This window comes from Ipomoea triloba, chromosome 14 (genome assembly GCF_003576645.1).
Source record: "Ipomoea triloba cultivar NCNSP0323 chromosome 14, ASM357664v1".
NCBI lineage: Eukaryota > Viridiplantae > Streptophyta > Magnoliopsida > Solanales > Convolvulaceae > Ipomoea > Ipomoea triloba.
The window spans coordinates 19185192-19207091 of NC_044929.1; the positions used below are offsets into that span (position 1 = coordinate 19185192).

The 21900-nt window shown below is 34.1% G+C and overlaps 1 long non-coding RNA gene across 1 annotated transcript; it reads left to right on the top strand.

Moving 5' to 3' along the window:
- The first annotated feature begins 11180 nt into the window (after nucleotides 1–11180).
- LOC116004984 lies at nucleotides 11181–14147 on the top strand. The gene is made up of 5 exons (XR_004094868.1): nucleotides 11181–11483; nucleotides 12967–13002; nucleotides 13182–13248; nucleotides 13575–13626; nucleotides 13748–14147. It is a non-coding gene; the product is annotated as an uncharacterized LOC116004984 (long non-coding RNA).
- The last annotated feature ends 7753 nt before the right edge of the window (nucleotides 14148–21900 follow it).

Genomic DNA, 21900 nt, shown 5'->3' on the forward strand with positions numbered 1-21900 from the left:
TTGGGACTAATTGAATACTAATGAGTACTAATTTAGTATTTATTTGAAGTCAATTAGTGCTCAATTGGGCTAATTAGTACTCATTTTGTATAATTGAGTACTCATCTGGCCTAGTATCAATTGTGTACTCATCTAGTCTAATCCCAAATGAGTACTAATTATCAGCAAATGGGTATTAATTGGCACCAAATAGGTATTAATTAGCACCAAATGAGTACAAACTAGCACCAATTAGCACCAATTGATTACCAATTAGTACTTATTGGTACATAATGAGTCTAATTAGCACCAAATGAGTACTAATTAGAACTCATTTGGTATTAAATTTCTACAATTAAATTTATTAAAAGATTAGTATTTATTAAATTAGTAACAGATTAATTACTATTAAATTAATACTAATACTGATTTGTAAATTTAATTGGTACCAATTGGTCTATTAAAATCCTCTTCCAATTAGTTCAAATTAATCAATTAGTATTCAAATTCTCTTCCAATTAGTATTTTAATTCAAAACTTCTTCCAACTTGTATTTAAATCCTATGCAGAGAGCCAATGACCTTGTGGTCTAGTGACACCCAATTGCACCCCCATATGGAAGGTGGTGTGTTAAAGGCTCACTAAAGGAAAAAATCCTATGCAGAGCAACTAATTAGTATTTGAGAATTTATATAGCAAAACCAATTTTCCCCTTAAATAACTTCGGTAGAAATATTCAAATTTGAATACGCAAGACAATTTAGTAAATTACTTGTGTACGTAAATCCCCATGCATTAATCCCTTGCTATTTCCAATACAATAAATGAATCCTTACAATTATTATTATTACTTATTCTAAATTTTGGAAAAAATGAGAGGCATAATTGAAAAATACATATCATTCACTTTAGTTTCTTATTAAAAAACGTGTAAAAAGTAAATGTGACAACCAATTCAAGACGGAGGGATACACACACACACATACAAATTTCCGTCCTCATTTCATATTCCAAAATAATATGTATCCCTGTAGATTAAGTAGGAGACTTAGATATGAATGGGATGTGACTTTCGGATCCACAGTGGGCCCATACCACCTAAGATGTCCACTGTGGATCTGAAAGTACTAAAGTCATAATTCTCGCACTCCTCAGACTAAGGTTAATAGCCTCACATCAGAGCTTTCGCTCTAGACGCCTTTCGTTAATTGAGTTGATCAAGATGAAAGAAAGATAGTGATTCGTTAATGTTAACGAAAGAAATTATATGTTTTCACGACATGGAGTGTAACCATGATCGACTGTGATCGTGAGAATTTCCTATATATATATATATATATATATATATATATATATATATTGTTAGTGTTTTAAGTCTAACCTCCAAATGTGTAATTGACTGAATTATTATGGCAAATTCGATATGTTTTAGTTTTGAGTCTGTTAGAGTTAAAAGTGAGGACCTTATTAATCAGACACTACGCCAAAGCATCCAGAATTTATTTGTTGGACTTCACCAACTTATCTTCGCTGATCTGGCACAACAATTACAACACAAGAGGTGACACTACAAAAAAGTCCCTACTCTTTGAACACCTCGAAGGGTATGACAGTAATCTACTACTTGGACATTCAAACTAAGATTACCCAATCTACCTAGTATATCAAAGTCTATATAAAGGGAGTTGATTCAAGAATTGAAGATACAAGAATGAAATTATTCTGACTTGAATCACAAACTTTCTCTCCTTAAGGTTTTACAAGTCTTATTCTTATAAAGGCATATCCTCAAGACTTGAGTTTTGAAGATCTAAAAAGAAGAAATTGAGAAGATACTCATTGATGATTAATCTGTGGACATGAAGACCATGCAGTTGTGGTACAACATAGAGTGAGTCAGCGAATCAGACAGCGGCAGAGGAGCTCTCCAAGAAGGGATTTCTTGGACTTCTGTTGCACGGATCTCCGACTTTGACAATCTACAATAGTCTTGGACAGTCGGGTAGTTACCTTGTAGGGATCACTTAGGTGAGATTATATCATCTCTTACCTTTTGTACAATTGGTCTTGGAGATAGTGGATTGGACGCACTAATAGTTGTCTCCCAGATGTAGATACAAGTTGTATCGAACTGGGTAACCAATCTATCTTAGATTACATTCTGCCAATTATATTTCCACACTTGATTTCTATTCTGTTGAATTCTCTGATAGATCTATTGTTTAGGGTTTGCATGTTGTTCAACAGCGGTTTAGTTTCGATAGAGTATATGTTAGTCGTTAGGGATTATCGAAATACGTAAAATTAGACTAACAAAGCTTTCAAGTCTACATAGTTACTTGATCCATAGGAAAGTTCTATATTACTATATTTTTGATATATTCTTGACTGAATATTCTGATATTGGTTTTAGTTGTGATTCTTGATACCTTGTTGTATAGTTTCTGTGTATTTTGTGTTTTGGATCGGAATCTGAGTTACAGGATAGATAGTAACATAATGTGTCCTGAATTGGATGGCACCAATTACATATTTCTGGAAAACCAGAATGGAAATTTACCATCAAACATAAGGGATTAGAGTTTGGCACACATTGATCACTGGATGGACGCCTCCCATGATGGATCGCACTAATGGCACCTCTGAGGCTAAGCCAGAGATTGAATGGACTGAAGATGGGATCAACAAATCAGACTACAACAACAAGGCATTGAACTCTATAGTTGGCTCTTTACATGAATCAGTCTTCACCCTTGTTACTGGAGTTCGAGAAGCTAAGAAGGCCTGAAAGATCGTAGAAACAAGATTCGAAGGAACTAACGATGTCAAACAGTCCAAACTCCAGATGGTCATCTCCGAATTTGAAGCCCTAAGGATTAACGAAGAGGAAACTATCTCTGATTTTCACAACCGGGTATAAGAACTGATGAACCGAGCATCAATACTTGGAGAACCATTCACTGAGTCGAGAGTTGTAAAGAAGATACTTCGATCTCTCTCCAAGAGGTTTCGTATGAAGGCGATTGCTATCTAGGAGAATCAAGGATGGGAGAAGAAAACTGTTGGAGAATTAATGTGCAGTCTTCATACGTATGAACTTCAAGTTCTTACAGAGGATAACCTTAATTCATCGAAACGTGGAAAATCTGTTGCATTCACTGTTGATCTTGAAAACAAGTCAGATAATGAGGATCTAAACAATGAATCACTAGCCCTTCTCATGAAGAACTTCAAAAAGATTCTCAAAGGATTTAATTGTTGTGGATAGAATCAAAGTGGACGAAATCAATCCAGACTAGGAAACTCAGTCAATCAGAAAAACTCATTAAACTAAACTAGTTTAAAGTCTAGTTAACCATCTATATCAGGACAGTCAAAGAATATCACCTTAAGTTCTGGTAAAACATTATATCGCTCATTTCAATGTCGTGAGTGTGAAGGATTTGGACATATCCAAGCTAAGTGTCCAACTTATCTAAAAAGAAATAAGTCTATGACTGCTACGACATGGAGCGATGATGAAGATGGTGATGTAGACCAACTAACTGATGAAAATACTGGAAACTTTGTTGCTTTCTTCACACTAGCTTATGGTCTATCAGAATATGAAGACGATGACTATATGTCTTCGGATGACTTTGAAGAGATACATACTGATCTAGAACAAGAGTATGCAAAACTTGTGGCCAGTTGGGAGCAACTCGTGAAGAGCAACAAGAATCTGAATGAAGAATTGAGGCATCATGAAGAAAGGGTTAAGAAACTGAATGCTAGCTTACTCATGAAAGATGATCTGATAAGTCAAATAAGGATACATGAAGGGAAATTGATGAAGGAATTTGGAAGAATTGTAACACAATATCAAAATGATGAACACTACTTCAACACTGGATGAAATCTTGGATTCTGAGAGAAAATCATCTAACAAAAAGACTGGTCTTGGATTTGAAAAAGGTCAATCGTCAAAATCCAATACGGTTTTCGTAAAAGGAAGAATTTCTACACCTATTACTACTGCACCAGTGATACCAGCTTGACAGCCACTCTATTCAATGATGAAATGAAGATATGTTAGATTGAGAAAGTATAATCCAGCCTGTAATTACTGTCAATCCTGAGGTCATACTAGACCAGAATGCTATTATTTCTATAAGGATCAAAGAGAAGAGGTGTATCGTCAGCAAAACATCACTCCCTTCAAGAGACAGATTTGGGTCAGGAAGTTTAATATAGTATATTATCCCACTATTATCCTGCCAGCAGCTCTAATAGAAACAAGATGATACATTGATAGTGGGTGTTCGAGACATATAATAGGAAATCCAAAATTTCTAAAGTAATATCCAATCCAACAGTGGGTCAGTTACCTTTGATGATGGTCAAAGAGGAAGATTTGTTGGCAAATGCACTCTAGAGGATGCCTTGCTGGTTCAAGGCCTATGTGTAAATCCAATAAGTATAAGTTAACTGTCCAATAAGTATAAGTTAACTGTGTTATAAAAATTGGAATGTCTGCTTCAACAAAAGACAATGCATTGTTCTTGAAAAATTGAACCACACTGTAATGGAAGGTACTCGATCCTATGATAATTGTTACATTCTAACAAATGATCTTACTTGTAACAAGACAAAATCAGAAGAGTCAAGACTATGGCACAAACATCTAGGTCACATGAACTATCGTGACATGGATAAATTGATCAAGTTCGATGCATACCAAAAATGAAGGTGGATCATGATGGTGTGTTTGGTATATGTGTCATTGGTAAACAAACTAGAGCACATCACAAAGCTGTAAAGACGATCATGACTGAGTGATGCCTAGAACTGGTTCATATTGATTTGATGGGACCAACTTAGACAAAAAGTATAAGAGGTAAGAAATAAATTTTTGTTTGTGTTGATGACTTTTCTTGTTTTTGTTGGGTAGCTTTATTAAGGGAGAAATCAGAAACCTACGAAACATTTAAGACATTGTGTCTTCGACTACAAAAAGAAAAAGATGAACCAATCATCAAAATTCTGAGACTAAGAAGTGATCATGGAAAGGAGCATGAAAATGCACTTTACTCAGACTTCTGCTCAAGTTATGGTATCGAACATGAGTTCTCCGCTCCACGAACTGCTCAACAAAATGGTATTGTAGAAAGGAAGAACCGAACCTTACAAGAGATGACACGAGTCATGCTCAATGTCAGTCATCTACAACAACGTTTTTGGGCAGAAGCAGTTTACACAGCTTATCACAAAGTGAATAGGATCTATCTTAGGCCTAGCACTACTAAGACACCGTACTAAATATGGAAAGTTAAGAAACCAAATATGAAATATTTCCATATTTTTTGTACTAAATGTTTTATCATGATTGATCGTGAACAAAGAAGAAAGTTTGAACCCAATAGCAACGAGTGAGCATTTCTTGGATACTCACTAAATAATCGAGCATATAGGGTTGATAACAGGTGGACATAAACAATCATGGAGTTTGTGAATGTAGTTGTAGATGATGAACCAGATGAATTAGATATCATGACAATACCAACAAAATCCACTGACACACAACCAGATATTCTGACTAAGCCAGTGGATGAACCAAATACCGCAACCCAACTACCTGAGACAGTGGACGAACCACATTCAGATGACAATGATGAAGGAGGTGGGACATCTATCTCAATTTACGTCTGATATAAATGGAAGAAATATCCCTAAAAGAATAGAGAAGAATCATCCATCAGATAACATCATTGGTGCTCTAACAGCTGGCATACGAACAAAAAGTAAAGTTAGAAGAAGAAATCTAGTTGAACTAGCCGGATATTCCTACTAAACTTCTAAGATAGAACCAAAGAATGTGAAAGAAGCTCTTTAGGATGATCTATGGATTAAGGCAATGTATAAATAATCATGTATGGGACTTGGTTCCTAAACTAGAAGGAGTAAACTTCATTGGAACAAAGTGGATCTTTAAGAACAAGACTGATGAATCTAGAAATATGGTATGAAACAAAGCCAGACTAGTTGATCAGGGTTACACTCAAATATAAGGGGTAGAATATGATGAAGCATTTGCTCTAGTAGCTAGATTAGAGTCAATCAAAATTCTACTAGTCGTTGCATGCATAAAGGGTTTCACGCTGTTTCAGATGGATGTTAAGATAGCCTTCCTGAATGGATATTTACATGAAGATATCTATGTGGCTCAACCAAAATGATTTGAGGATCTAAAATACCCTGATTATGTGTATAAGCTGAGGAAAGCTCTCAAGAAAGCTCTCTATGGACTAAAACAAGCGCCTCGAGCATGGTATGAACGCCTAACACAGTATTTACTACGACAGGGTTACAAAAGAGGTAGTGTTTGACAAAAAAATTGTTTGTCAAAACTATTGGTAAACATTTCACCATTGCTCATATATATGTGGATGATATAGTCTTTGGATCCACATTTCATAGATATACTGATGAATTAGTAGAGGTTATGAAAAAAAGTGTTTGAAATGCCTATGATTGGCCAGCTAACTTACTTCTTGGGTTTACAAGTAAAGCAAGTTACTGAAGGATATATACTTTATCTCACAAGAAAACTATGCCAAAAACCTAATCAAGAAGTTTGATATGGAATCATGCAAATCTCCTAGAACACCTATCTCCACATCTACAAAATTGTCGAAGGATAATGCATATTGATCAACCAGTGGATCCAACACTTTATAGAAGTCTAATTGGAAGTCTATTATATCTGACAGAAAGTTGACCAGACATAATGTACAGTGTAGGCATGCGTGCCAAATATCAATCAGCTCCTAAGGAGTCGCACCTAATAGCTGCAAAGAGGATTCTAAAGTATGTTAAGGGAACTAAATAATATGGGATTTAGTATTCAAAAGATAGCAAAATTTGCCTTGTTAGTTATTGTGATGTAGATTGGGTAGGAAATGTTGATGATGGGAAGAATACGTTTGAAGGATGTTTCTTCATTGGAAAGAACGTAATTTCATGGCTAAGAAACAAAATTCTATTTCTCTAGGCACGACTGAGGCTGAGTATATAGTAGTAGGAGGATGTTGTACGCAACTCTTATGGATGAAGCAAATGTTGCTAGATTATGGGATTTCATAAGATACAATGACACTTTATTGTGACAACATTAGTGTCATCAATATATCAAAGAATCTTGTTCAATATTCAAGGACAAAGCACATTGATATAAGACATCACTTCATAAGAAAGTTGGTTGAAGAGAAGGAAATTGAACTGGAATATGTTCAAAAAGAAAACCAACTGGCGGAAATTCTGATGAAGCCACTCGATGCTAACAGATTTGAGATTCTCAGGTCAGAACTCTGAGTCTGTCAAAGAGATTTATGAGTCAGTTTCTAAGCCAGGAGGTATTATCGGATGGTATACCAGTTTCTTAAAAAGTTAATTTTCTACATATGGTATATATTCAAAATTGAGTCAAATTTTCATTCGATCATTCCTTCTAAGAGTTTTAATTGTTTTTCAACCCAAAAATCTCTCCTACATACTAGCAAATTTTTTTACATTATCTCTAACAACCTAAAAGAGATAATATTTTATACCAAAATTATCTCTGCATATGCGTACAATCCATAACCTCTGCATGCCTATTTTTTCTCTCAACGTGTCAGTAAGCTTTTACTTCAAAGAACTGTTGACTCAGTGGAAAGGAATTGATTCTCTTCAAAATTCAAATCAGAAATTTTATATCTTCTTCCCCCGCTCTCAATCTCTTTCTCCAATACACTTATTATGAGTGAGTTACATGTTTCTGTCACTCAATTGTCGAACTTACCCTTTAATCCCTTACTTGTTGAACATCAAAAAGATTTTATTGTAACTCCTAGTGCATTCATTGAACCCAAGCCTGCTAGTGCGTCACATCCTGATGTAGTCATAACTGAGGCAAACGATTTGCCTGTTGAACCTGTTTCTGAAATGAGTCCATCATAATTTGAAACTGCACATCCTAAATCTAGAGTTAATTCTGTCAAAAACCCCTGTGTTACTACCTAAGTCAAGCCTACCTCAATCGACTACCTTTGTTCCTAGTTCACCAGTAAAATGAACAAGGTAGTTAAAACGCAAAGGTCGTCCTGAAAGATTCATTTATTCAACCTCTGAACCTCCACTTGCCTCGTGTTCTGATAATAAGAGAAATACTCATGTGTCTAGTGAAAATGAAACAGACCCTATTGTTCAACAAGTTTTCAAACAGTTGTGATCTACAACTAAGGGAAAAGCACCGGTGATTGTTCCTCCACCACCTCCAAAATCCAATAAGGCTAAGACAACAAAGAAAAGGAGTATTACTCTTGAAATTACAGATACCACTGTATCTATGGAAATCCGATGATGGTAAATGCTGAAGCAGATGAAAAATGGGCCTCAATGTTGAAAAGAGAACTGATTGTGCAGAGAAGTGTTGAAATCAATCACCCGAATTCTGTTTGTGATATCATACCACTATTCCAGGAAGTAGGTCTGATGAGTACAATTGAGGATGTTGGTCCTCATTCCAAGCTCTTACTTGTGAGTTCTATTGCAACCTGACAGACGCAGTCAATGACCCAGCTAACAAGAAGTTCATCAAGGTTTTTATTCGGGAAAAGTGGTACAAGTTTATCCCTAATGTGATAAACAACTACTATGGAAGAGATTGCATTAACGACGATGAAGTCACATGATGGGATCTAGTTGCAAAAACTATGACTTGTGGTGTTATAACTTAGTGGCCGTCGACCGAATTTGATGTTCTATATAGTGCTGATTTAAGTTCCAAGTTTGTGATCCTACACCGAATCTCTACCTAAAACTGGATTCCCTCAGCACATCATTATACAATCTCTAAGGACCTAGCAGTCTTTCTGTTCAGGATTGGTACCAAGAAGAAGTTCAATCTTGGTCGAAACATTTATGAACGCGTCCTGATGTTTATACATCCTAGAGAATAGAAGGTTAAGTTTCCCTATCCCAATCTAATTTATGGAATCCTTACTGCACAAGGCCTAAATCCTCTTGGTCACAAGATTATCTGGTCCACACCACTATACAAGGTTGATGAAAGACTTATTAGTGGAAAACATGTCAAAGATGTTAAGCCAGTGCTTCCAGCAAATGATACACCAATGCCAGACATGGATGATGAAGCGACCACTCCCTATGTCAAAGACCTGAGGTAGTCCAAGATGCTTAAAATTAGGGTGGTTGAGCTTGAGACAGTGAACCTTATTATCAATCATCAACTTGACGTTGCTCGCACCGAGCTAGCTACTATTCTTCGTCACCTGAGTATCTCTGAATCTGAAGCTGATATTTTCACAATGGAGAGTGGAGGATTTACTCTTGCGGTTTGAAGTTTACCTTGTCTATACTTTAGCAAAAATGGGGAGTAGCTTTGGGATTTAGGGAGAGTAACATTTTGAAGATTACTTTCTTCTGTTACTCTTTAGGTTACTTGTTTACAGACCTTGCACTAAATTGTAAGTTGTGCACAACAAATTAAATGGTCTGTATTTTATTTTGGTACTAAGCTGTTTGTCCTTTAGTATAAGAACTTTCTAAGCTTTTGGTAATTATTGCTTTGGCAATGAATTTTTATTCGTCTTTATTGAGTTGTTTTGCCAAATAATAGCCAAAGAGGGTGTTTGTTAGGGTTTTAATTCTCGCACTCCTCAGACTAAGGTTAATAGCCTCACATCAGAGCTTTCGCTCTAGACGCCTTTCGTTAATTGAGTTGATCAAGATGAAAGAAAGATAGTGCGTTAATGTTAATGAAAAAAATTATTTGTTTTGACGACATGGAGTGTAACCATGATCGACTGTGATCGTGAGAATTTCCTATATATATATATATATATATATATATATATATATATATATATATATATATATATATATATATATATATATATATTGTTATTGTTTTAAGTCTATACTCCAAACGTGTAATTGACTGAATTATTATGGCAAATTCGATATGTTTTAGTTTTGAGTCTGTTAGAGTTAAAAGTGAGGACCTTATTAATCAGACACTACGCCAAAGCATCCAGAATTTATTTGTTGGACTTCACCAATTTATCTTCGCTGATCTGGCACAACAATTACAACACAAGAGGTGACACTACAAAAAAGTCCCTACTCTTTGAACACCTCGAAGGGTATGACGGTAATCTACTACTTGGACATTCAAACTAAGATTACCCAATCTACCTAGTATATCAAAGTCTATATAAAGGGAGTTGATTCAAGAATTGAAGATACAAGAATGAAATTATTCTGACTTGAATCACAAACTTTCTCTCCTTAAGGTTTTACAAGTCTTATTCTTATAAAGGCATCTCCTCAAGACTTGAGTTTTGAAGATCTAAAAAGAAGAACATGAGAAGATACTCACTGATGATTAATCTGTGGACATGAAGACCATGCAGTTGTGGTGCAACATAGAGTGAGTTAGCGAATAGAACAGTAATGGAGCAGCTCTCCAAGAAGGGTTTCTTGGACTTCTGTTGCATGGATCTCCGACTTTGTCTATCTACTATAGCCTTGGACAGTAGGGTACTTACCTTGTGGGTATCACTTGGGTGAGATTGTATCATCTCTTATATTTTGTACAATTGGTGTTGGAGATAGTGGATTGGACGCACTGATGGTCGTTCCCCAAATGTAGATACAAGTTGTATCGAACTGGGTAACCAATATCTGTCTTAGTTTACATTCTGCCAATTACATTTCCTCACTTGATTTCTATTTTACTGAATTCTCTGATAGATCTATCGTTTAGGGTTTGCATGTTGTTCAACAACGTTTTAGTTTAGGCAGAATGTATGTCAGTCGTTAAGGATTATCGAAATACGTAAAATATCTTTGTCTCACTACAACAAATTAGTTTTTTAGCGACACATATTTAGAGGCGGTTATATACAACTGCCGCTAAATGAGTATTTTGCGACGGTTATACAAACCGCCACTAATTTTGTATTAAACTTAGGAAACATTATTTTTTTTTTAATATAATATGTATTTTAGCTGCGGTTAAAAGAATCGCTGCTAAAACTTAATTAAATAAATGTGTATTTTAGCGGCGTTTGTGGTAACCGTCGCTAAAAATCAATAAAATTATTTATTTATATTAATTAGAAGTTCTTAAAACAAAAATGACAGGTGATGAATTTATGTAAAGTTGTAAAGGAAGCCGAGCAGGACAACCCTCGAAACCATGGCGGACAAAACCCCAAGCAAAGGAAGCAATCGAAGAGCAAGGAGGATTTTTCGAAAGCTTTTAGCATGGATATCTAGAATTAGATCGGCGATCGGCGATCGGCAATACAGGAGCCGCCGAGAGGAAGACAGTGACGGTGGCGCCATCACCGTCGGCGACACCACTCGCGACAGTTCACAGAAGCTATTCATCTCCTAATTGCTTCCATAGCTGCTCTCCTCGTTGTTCACTGGCCATTTGTCGCTGCAAATCTAGAAAGGTATTAGTTTTTTATTTTGCTTGTATTATTCTAACTTATGTGATGTCTGGCACAGTTCGCGTTCATGATGACATGCTTTTAGTAGCTTGTAGGTACTGTTCCATGCTGTAGGATCTGTGCTGCGATGTCCTGTTCTATTTCTTTAAAAAAAAGATTGGTGAAAAAATTAATTTTCTTGAATTGCATTTTTTTTATTTGTGGTGAAAGTATAGTTTTACGCAGAATTGCTATTTGATTTATGGATATGAAGTTGTTGGTTTATTTGAATGACCATATTTAGATTTTTTTATTTATTCAAAAAATAATAGTGGATTTTATTTTGGTATTAAGAAATATTTGTAATTGTCTTCAATGGCAAGGCTATTAGGGATGAAAGACAAACAGAAATTGCAGGCTATGTGTTTGCTTTTGTGCCTGTGGTATATCAAACCATGTTTAAGAGAGGAATCTTTTGGCTAGTGTGGAACCTAATGGTTATGTTGCATATTCATTTTGATATCATCATATGATATTCCCTCATTTTTGGCATTTTATCCCTTCTGCCAGATTGTTTTGTATTGAAATAAGAAATTATTAGGATACATGTTTCTTAATGTCTGGCTTTGATGCTCAGGTGTGCACTTAAGAGATTTTAACTAGGGAAAACCTCCTCAATTTTATCGAGGTCATTTTATAGATATACACAAACACTAGAAACACTTTTGACAATTTTCATATAAGCATAAAGGGAAAATTAGTTGGATTTTTGAAAGGCAAGGTTAGAACTTCATTCTTAAATTTCTGAGTAATTTAGCCTTGGAGAAAAACAAGCTCCTAGATAATGTATCATTGGATGGAATGAATGATAGCAGCACTAGTGAGTCAGACATACATTCCATCTCCTGCATAGATATCACTTATCGTTTTTGCCTTATTGGAGCATAAAATAGCTAATATGAGTATGATTCTGCATACCTATTCTTACCAAGAAACAATATATGATTTGTAAAGAATGGTTTGGGCTATCTTCTACTTACCTTTTAGCATTTGGAGGTTCAACCCTTATGTCTCTCTCTCTATGCCCTAAAACTTCCACATGCCCTTGAGGTGGTCAAAATATCGCTTGACCAAAGATACTAATTGTTTGCTAATTGACCAGTCTTTTTTGCTGAGTATTTTTGTTTCTAATTTTAGGCTTGGTCCATACGGTTAGTATTTATTTGTTCACATTTTTTTTCTAATTTTAGGCTTGATCAATACGGTTATGATAGGCTTGCAAAATGCTGGAAAAACTTCTCTTGTTAATGTTGTTGCTGTAAGCATATAATTAGTGTATAGACAGATCACTACATTAGACTTTTCCCTCATTTTCTTCTATATCTGACTGTCATATGACTATATGAGTTTGTTGCATCATCATCCTCACTATCAAAATACAGAAAAAAGTTAGCTTTGTTGGATATGATGCCTTGACAAATTGGCTCTGACTTGTTTTCAATTGTAGACGACTGGTGGATATAGTGAAGACATGATACCAAGGGTGAGTTTTTTTCATATAAGCATTTAACTTCAAGCAATGCCTCACACTTCATATTGCTCCGTAATAGCTTTTGAAAATGAGACTTCATATTGTTTGATATAAGGTAGGATTTAATATTTACCGAAGGTTAAAACTGAAATTTCCTGAGTTGAAATTACATAATTGTCTTCTTGTTTCAGCTGGCATATTCTTATGTGAATGAGAGCTCCTACTGAAGGTTCTTGTGACCATATTGCTTCGGTATAGGTAAGTATGTAATCTTCCTGTCCTTTACTCTCCTAAATATTTCCTTATTCATTTTGAAACTTCTCTCCAGTTCATAAAGAATTTATATGACTACTTTATTTTCTTAGAATCCATGTATTCTCTAACCTTGCTTTATAAATAGTGCAAGATGCAAACTGTTTTAGTTAGGATTCACCTTTCATTCCTTGAATACTATACTATTATCTGTTCATCAATTCATACTGGATATAATTAATGGGCTTATGTTATGGCAGTATTGTTTTTTCATTGGATTTTACATAAGTTGTTGACTGATTCTTGAATGCTTGGTTTTGGTAATTTGGCAGTCTATGGATGAGGTGAAGATAAGTTTATGTATACAACTCTTGAACTACAGAGGTTCCTTTCATTTTCTTTAAATGCCTTCGCATATTTGTGGAAAGACATTTCATGATTTTCATCTATTATGTAATCCTATCAAAATCCATTGTGTTATTCACATTCTCTTCTACTTAAACAGGAAATGCAGAGTATATTATCTGTTGTAAGGTATACAGGCTGAAGGTTGTATGAGATATTAAGAGGAAAGCAAAAATGAAGATATTAGCTTTTCAATCAATACATGCCACCAGTGCCATGCTCTCCAAGCTCCTCAGGTGTTTGAGTCCTCGAAGATTCAAAATACTACAAGAAAAAGTCATGACTATCAATTCTCATCGAGGGTAAAAAATGATATTCATTGTCTAGTGATGATGTAAATTCCTTTTGCATGAAACCGTCATATTGATGAATAAACTACTATATTGCTTTATATTTTTCACTTAAAATATTTTTCAGTTATGTATACAGTTCAATTAATATGTAGACGGTTGGTTGTACATGAATATTGTTTGATATTATTTGACAAATATTCGTTACAATTAATTTTCTTTTCAATTAAATGTGTATATAGAGTTTGTTTGTGGTTGCAATGCAAATTTGAATGTAGAAATATACAAACAAACAAAAAAAAAAACCTTAATTTGATGAGGATTATAAAAATTAAAATTAAAATACAATGAAAAATTTCAATGTCAGTTCAAAAACTTTCATTACAATTAGATAAGAAATAATTTAAAAACTAAAGCTTAATTTAGCGGCGGTTATATAACCGCCGCTAATATTAAAAGTAAAAGTAAATAAAATAATTTAGTGGCGATTATGTAAGTGTACTTTCATTACAATTAGATAAGAAATAATTTAAAAACTAAAGCTTAATTTAGCGGCGGTTATATAACCGCCGCTAATATTAAAAGTAAAAGTAAATAAAATAATTTAGTGGCGATTATGTAAGTGTACTTTCATTACAATTAGATAAGAAATAATTTAAAAACTAAAGCTTAATTTAGCGGCGGTTATATAACCGCCGCTAATATTAAAAGTAAAAGTAAATAAAATAATTTAGTGGCGATTATGTAAGTGTACTTTCATTACAATTAGATAAGAAATAATTTAAAAACTAAAGCTTAATTTAGCGGCGGTTATATAACCGCCGCTAATATTAAAAGTAAAAGTAAATAAAATAATTTAGTGGCGATTATGTAAGTGTACTTTCATTACAATTAGATAAGAAATAATTTAAAAACTAAAGCTTAATTTAGCGGCGGTTATATAACCGCCGCTAATATTAAAAGTAAAAGTAAATAAAATAATTTAGTGGCGATTATGTAAGTGTACTTTCATTACAATTAGATAAGAAATAATTTAAAAACTAAAGCTTAATTTAGCGGCGGTTATATAACCGCCGCTAATATTAAAAGTAAAAGTAAATAAAATAATTTAGTGGCGATTATGTAAGTGTCGCTAAACTCTAGACAAAAATAATTGATTATTCGCGGCGGTTACAAAACCGCCACTAAATGCATTAAAAACCGTCGCTAAATAAGTTTTCCATTAATTCCCACACTTGTCTAAAACCGCCTCTAAATCTTTCGCGACACACTATTTAGACACGGTTGGGGAACCACCTCTAAACAGTTTAGTGGCGGTTTTGAACCGCCTCTAAATAACAAATTAACCGCCACTAAATAACCTTTTTGGTGTAGTGTCTCTCCATCTCACTCACTCTCTCTCTCACTCTCTCTCTCTCTCTCTCTCTCTCTCACATATAAGGTGAAAAGAGGCTCCAAATAAACATTGGTATGAGATCAAGGACTCTAGAAGAGGATAAAATTTTCAAACTTTGTAGTATAAGCCTATGTACTTGTAATATAAAATTTTTGCACTTTGTAGTATAAATCTTTACAATTTATAGTATATATACTTATGCACTTTTAAATATTAGTTTAGGAAAAACGTGGTATTATTTTTGTAAATATCTCTAACTTTAAAGTGCAAAGCTTTATACTACAAAGTGCTAAAATTTTATACTACAAGTGCATAAGTGTTATACTATCAGTGCATAAGTTTATAAAGTAGTAGTATAAATTTATGCACGTGTAGTATAAATCTTTGCACTTCAAAATTTAAAAAATTATCAAATTGTCAATTTATTATTATTTTTTTTTAAATTTCCTTTCATTCAAGGGCTGAGATCACACTCCATTTTTAGAGTTGATAACAAAATTTTTGGTTTTATTTGGTTTAATGGTTCAATATTTACTCTTTAGAGTTTAGCATTTATGATTTAAATTTAAAATTTAATTTTTCATTAATTTTTTAAAATTTATCTCATATTTAATTGTTATATATTGCATATTTAGGTCTTCCAGTGAGCTCTTATATATATGAATCGAGCTCTTATATAAATGAATTGAGTAATACTACGCTAAGAATTGGTATTCCAGTGAACACAAGGTTCAACCAGTTCGTTGCATTAGAGCATGAGTCTGAAACGGGTGCAATGGATGTGAGTGGTTTTTCAGTAGATGTGTTCCGCGAAGCCATGCGTCTCATAGAATATAACTTGCAATGTAAATTCGTCCCATTCGTGGTTGCAAATTCCAGTGGACAAACTGAAGGCAGTTATACTGATCTCCTCAAAGAGGTCTACCTTGGGGTAATTTTGTTATATATGTTGTTTTTCAACTTCAATAATAATAATGTCTTTCATTTTGAGTCTAATGACTTACCTGATGGATGGATTAATTAGCGTTTAGATGCTGTTGTGGGCGATACAACTATTACATTCCATAGATTATCACTAGTGGACTTCACACTGCCTTATACTGATCCTGGATATGGAACGGTGGCAAGACTGCAGCAGAAACAAGGAATGTGGTTTTTCTTAAAGCCGATGGTCGCACAACTATGGATTCTTTTCATTATTTCATGTGTGTGTGTGGGTGCGATTGTTTGGCTTATTGAGCATCAAATAAACGAGCAATTTCAGGGTTCAATAGCTCAGCAAATTGGAACAGCTTTGTGGTTTGCATTTTCATCTCTGTTTTATGCTCACAGTAAGCTAGCTAGTTTTAATTTCCAGTCTCCATACAAACATTCATCTTCTGTTCTGTTGCTAAAACAAGTTACATACTTTTGCTAAAATGCAAAAATCTTTGTTTGCTTGCAGGAGAAAATCTTCGGAGTAATTTGTCAAGATTTGTAGTTATTGTTTGGTTGTTTATAGTCTTCATAATGACATCAGTCTTCACTGCAAGGTTAAGCTCATTGTTAACTGCTCAGGAGATTCAGTCACCAATGGATGATTACATGGGTTCTCAAAGGGGCTCTTCAATACATGGATCTTTTGTAAACAACATAAATTTCCATGATAATAGGCTTAAACATTATAATTCCCCTGAGGAATACCATGAAGCTTTATCCAAGGGGAGTAAAAATGGAGGTGCTGATGCAATAGTTGATGAAATTCCTTACCTCAACGCTTTCCTCACTAGGTATCCATCTCAGTATGCAATTATTGGATCTGAAACAAATACAGATGGCTTTGGTTTTGTAATTATCATACATGTAATATCAGATTGATTTCTTGTTTTGTCGGGCAACACTAGCTAAGTTGGTCAAACTTTTAACTTGTTAACCATAAAGTTATAAGTTGGACTCCCAATAAGAGCGACCTATTGGCCGCCTTCTCGGTATGGGTTGGCCAAATATGAGTAGCCTAGGCTGGTTTAACTTCTTGAGGTCAGTTGCCAACTAGGGTCACAAAGTGGGATTTACTGAATGCACACCCTCGGGTAGTGAGTGCAGGTTTCCCTCAGGACCCATGATTTATTGTTTTGTGCTTGATACAATATTACATAGGCGTGAAATGCAACTTTCTTCTTGACTTTTTAACAGGCCTTTAGAAAAGGTTCACCTTTGGTCCCTGAGTTTTCCAGAGCAATTACCAAACTGAGAGAAGAAGGCAGGCTAAAACAGTTGGAGGAAAAATGGTTTAAAAATAACAATCAACCTTCTGAAGAGGGCGGGTTGAACATTTATGCATTGCGTGGTCTATTTGTTTTGAGTGTGATCGCCAATGCTATTTTTCTTTCCAGGTTCCTATTTTTCTTTATTCGCAAGAAATTAGGTGAGAATTACTTTATTTTGCAAGTCTTATCTATGCGATACATGAGAAGAATGATGAGATACATGTTTTTTAGGAACATAAACTGGATTCATGATGTTGAGATGAGATGACTCATGTAAACCCCCAGTGATGCAGCTGCTAGCTTGTATACTTCTTGTTTAGTTGTCTGGATATGTGTAGTTTAACTGCTGAAAGTCGATCACTTTGTTTTTCTTTGTAGTTTAGTGAACTTTTCGTTGCACTTGGTGAATAAGGTGTCATTGTTCACAATAATTGCTACCTCTTAATTATCTTATGACAGACTCTTTTTACTCCCATTTATTTATTTATTTTGGGTGATGAGAAAAACCTACAATTATTGTCTGAAAGGATGGATAAATCCCACATTATGATCCTAATCAGCCTAAATTGTCTATAATTTTTTTGTTCAAACAAAAAAGACTAATAGGTCACTCCCACTATAAGTCGAACTTAGAACATTGTAATTACTAAGCCAATAATCACAGGGACGGATCTAGAGGGGGTCATGGGCCCTTTACCCTATCCCCATTATATGTGTATGTGTTTATATATATATATATATATATATATATATATATATATATAGTCATGATCAGGTGCGACCGTGCTCTCCCGTGAGGCCGTGCGGTTCACACCACTCAATGTTACGAAATACACCACTCAATGTTAAGAAACACACCACATAAATATGCACTGTGGTGTGTTTCTTAACATTGTGGTGTGTTTCTTAACATTAAGTGGTGTATTTCGTAACATTGAGTGATGTGTGACCGCACGGCCGCACGGGAGAGCACGACCGCACCTGATATTATATATATATATATATATATATATATATATATATATATATAGAGAGAGAGAGAGAGAGAGAGAGAGAGAGAGAGAAAAAGAGAGGATCAAGTGCGGTAATAGGTTTCAGGGGAAAGATGGGACTTAATAATAGGTGCATATGTTTAATGCGTAAGGTGTGTCACTTTTTAGTTTAAGGTGCAATAGTTTAAAACTTAAGGTGTTTAAGTTTTAAGGTTAATGTGCGTTGTTTTATAGCGTAGCTTTATAGCTTAAAATGCATCACTTTTCTAGTTTAAGGTGCATCAGTTTAAAACTTAAAGAGCGTAGTTTTATAGCTTAAGGTACATAATTTTATAGCCTAAGGTGTGTATGTTTAAAGTTTAAGGTGTGTCACTCTTCTAGTTTAAGGTGCATCAAATCTAAACTTAAGGTGCGTTGTTTTATAGTTTAAGGTGCGTAGTTTTATAACTTAATGTGTATAGTTTTATATCTTAAGATGGATCAATTTGAGATAGTTGATCGTTTGCATGCATGTTGGGAGGAAACATGTTTTTTTTTTTAAATATTTTTTCGTGATTTGAGCCGTCGATCTATATTATTAGATCAACGGCTCATATCTCACCCCATATTTCACCTGCGAGAGTCTTCAGTTTCTTCACATGTGAATTGAGGACACATAGTATTAGAAGACAATGATGAGGACAAATCCTAGGCATTCAAATAAGTGCAATCAAAGGTTGTGATTGTATCCAAAATAACGTGAGATTCTAACCATAAATAATAAGAGGGAGCAAAGAAGACAATTGAGAGATATTTTAATTTTGGAAGGATTGGAATTACATATAGTTAACATATTAGATAAAGATATACACAACAATAAATTGTAGGCTCATAATGAAGCATAAAATCGGAATCATCGTCATCTACGTACGAGAACGAAGATAATAGTTTGAACACCTCCATGGGCATATATCACATGTCTGTGTGACTGGAGGTTGTGTGCCATACATATATAAATCGTGTGTCATGTATAAGACCGTCGTATGCACATACATCACATATTTAGGGCTAACTTAACTGGCAGCGTGATAAATAATTTCTAGTATTCTGTTTTGAAAAATATTAGCTTTGTGTATGTATATTTAGTTCAATAAAAAATGACTTTGTAAGTGTTTTAAAATTTTGGTCAAAAAAATAGTCATCTAGTTTAGCAGTGGGTACAATGAATTTTAGTAGTTTAATTAGTGCAGAAAGTAATTAGTACAACGAATTTTAGTTGTTTAATTAGTGAGAATAATTCTTAGAATAATGCTAATGAAATCCTTCAGTCGTAATGATAGAAAATCAACCTTTTTATACTAGTTAACATGTAACCAACATCCACTCAATTCACATCAGGATGAAAACTTGATGTTGTTAGGCAATTTTGCTGACTGCACTAACTCAGTTTCGGAACACCGCAAGATATGATCCATGCATGAACTTAGCCAAGAACTGACATCGTATATTTTAAAAATATATATATATATATATCCTACGACGTCGGTTCTTGGCTAAGAACCGAAGTCGTAAGGTATTTTTTTTAAATATACGACGTCGGTTTTTAGCCAAGAACCGACGTCGTAAAAATTTTTTTTTTTAGAAAATATACGACGTCGGTTCTTGGCTAAGAACCGACGTCGAAACATATTTATTTAAAAAAAAATATACGACGTTGTTTATTTAATATACTACGTCTAGAAGAACGACGTCAAAAGAAAACCGATGTTAAAAGTCTCAAAAACCCGAGATTAAAAGCCTTATTTGTAGTAGTGTGTTATCACATGAGGATCAAAACTAAATTTTGTGTGGGAAACTTTGGCTATTTTTCCCAAACTAACTCTGTTACACACGTTTGTAGGAGATAGGGAGGTTGGTGGCAGGATAACTAAATTAGATTACCACCATTATTACTGTCTAGTTGACTCTACGATGCTCATAACTCATGAGTAGGAGGTTGCTGGTGATAGGATATTAGATAAGTTACTAGACTTGACTTGGAACACTTTTGGTCTAATTTGAAGCAGTCAAAGATATTAAGATATTCAAATAGTAATGGTTAGGAGTTTAGCAGAATGTAGGTGGAACAATGCACTTACAGGGTGTTTGGTTGGGATGAGGGAATTAGGGTGGAAAAGAATTGTAATTCGGTGGAATTGCAATTCAATGAATAAAGTAGGAATTGAAATTACACTGTTTGGTAGGCAGAAATATGAGTACAGGGAATTGAAAGGTAAGAAGTAACAAAATGACTAAAATGTCCTTATGTTCAATTCAATGAATAAAGTAGGAATTGAAATTACAGTGTTTAGTAATAATTCTTTAAAATAATAATAATAATAATAATAAGAATAATAATAATAATTCATTCAAATAATAATAATAATAATTCTTTCAAAATAATAATAATAATAATTCTTTTAAAATAATAATAATAATAATAATAATTCAAAATAATAATAATAATTGTCTTTGCACCAACAAATTACCCCTCCTCTCCACCGAATTGCAATTCATGGGGCCCCCATGAATTGCAATTCATCATTTGGAGGGAATTGCAATTCCCTCCAACCAAACACTGTAGTTTGGGAATTCACTGAATTGCAATTCCCCCCAAACTACATCCAACCAAACAGGCCATTAATGCAGAGTCAATGCACTTACTAGGGAGCATAATAATTATTAAGGAGTCATTGCACTTATCGAGGGGAGTTATTACACTTATTAGACAGGACTAGACCTGTATAAATACTAAGCCGCCTCTGACAGCAGGGAGACACACTCAATCTTGTACTTATTAGAACGATGTAATATAATTTGTCACTATATATTTATTTACACACAAATATGTTTCAGTAACATTCTTACCATTAATAATATAATGAATAGATATGTAAAAACTAGCAAATTAAAATAATAATTTTCAAATTTTTATTAAATTGAAATAATTATCGGAGAATTCTTCAATTTTTATTTTCTATTCAAGTTGAAAAATAGTTAATTATGAAGTGAAAAACTCTATTGTTCAGTGTTCTAGCATACCTATTGAGGAAATTTTGTTGAGATTTTTGCAAGTTTTTTCATAAGTGGAGGTGACTATCATGTTTTTTGTGTGTGTAAAAAACCAATTTTCTCTCTCTCTTCTAAAAACCTACAAAATAAATAAATAACCCCTACCATCAATCTTGTTGTAAGAGTACCACCATTGGTGAGTTTTTTTTGGTGGTTTTTATAGCTTTATCCTAGGTGGAGGAAGAGATATTTTTTCCCTACAAATCACAATTTCTAAAAAAAAAAAAAAAAAAAAAAAA